Here is a 1,153-nt window from a genome sequence, read left to right as displayed (position 1 = left end):
AGGCACAAACCTCCCTTTTTGAGTAAATTGTTTACATATATGCTTGCATTTTTAATATTCAAATCTTCTGCCTTTAGTTTGTTTCCCATCTACGCCCTACTCATAGAGTTGATGATCACTAAGTCTGTGAGACTCACCCCTCCTTATTTTCTTTTGTAGATAAGTAATCAGTTCTAGTGCTTTATTCAGTATCTCGAGGCTAGTTACAGCCTAGGTAATGGCATCTCTATACTTCTACTCAGAGTCACTCCGTTACCTAGAGGTCGGTATGTGTCAAATAGTCAGGCTTGTAATGATTAATAGTTACTAGAAATGTACTAGCTAGAACTTAAAGTTATGTAATGACTACTACATATTATGTTGAAATCGTATGGAATTATCAAATCTGGTTGTTTGTATTTAAAAGCCATGTTTAAATGTTGTGAATAATTGGTTTAAATGAAATATGGTGTTAAAAATTGTAAGTTGAGTTTAAATTGTGTGAAGGCTTAACTAAGGCTTGTTCGGGATTTGGCGGGTTTACTCGTAAGTCTCGGACGCAGGTAACGATCGAGGGAAGAGGTCGTTACAGACTTGGTATCAGAGTCCTACGTTTAGTCGAGTCTTAGGAATTCTCATGTTATTCAGCGGAGTTGTTGGAGTTAATGTAGAGTCTTGTTTATGGTTTGTGACAGTAGCACTTGTTTATGGTTTGTGACAGTAGCACAAGTCATAGACAGGAGGCTATATAAACTCCTATTCGTAGCAACCTACCTTTTTACTAACGTCATATAAAGGTTATAAGTAGTACTGTTGTCCGGGTTCGAGATGCCGCCCGAAACATGAGCCATTGTTGGAATGATTGTAGAGCAAAATGCTCCTAATGAAAGGTTAATATAATGGCTTATCCCTCCGATTAAAGATGAAGGAAAGTGGGGTTGGACTAATAGGTCCATAATAACTTATTCATTTGGTGGAGCTATAACTTGAACCCATGGTTGTCAAGAAGAAGGAATTGGATGACATTGGGTTGTTATTGAGGTCAATATAAAGGAGCATGTGCGGTAACGGTAATAAAGGGCACACTCTAACTGGATTGAATATTAAATTGTTGTGATTCACTTGAAGTTTATGACTTTGAGTACTGAGCGAGGTGTAAACCAATATTCATGTG

The 1,153-nt window shown here is 37.5% G+C and overlaps 1 long non-coding RNA gene across 1 annotated transcript in view; it reads left to right on the top strand.

The window, feature by feature from the left end:
- The window catches only part of LOC110428482 (uncharacterized), a 1,423-nt gene extending 959 nt beyond the window's left edge, over positions 1 to 464 (top strand). Inside the window, exon 3 of the long non-coding RNA XR_002446458.1 lies at positions 160 to 464. This is a non-coding gene — a long non-coding RNA (uncharacterized LOC110428482). The remainder of the gene's footprint in view (positions 1 to 159) is intronic.
- The last annotated feature ends 689 nt before the right edge of the window (positions 465 to 1,153 follow it).

This window comes from Theobroma umbraticum, unplaced genomic scaffold (genome assembly GCF_002168275.2).
Source record: "Theobroma umbraticum cultivar Fairchild unplaced genomic scaffold, ASM216827v3 scaffold_299.0, whole genome shotgun sequence".
Lineage (NCBI taxonomy): Eukaryota > Viridiplantae > Streptophyta > Magnoliopsida > Malvales > Malvaceae > Theobroma > Theobroma umbraticum.
Note: the sequence above shows the minus strand (reverse complement) of the source record. Positions and strands in the feature narration are given on the sequence as shown.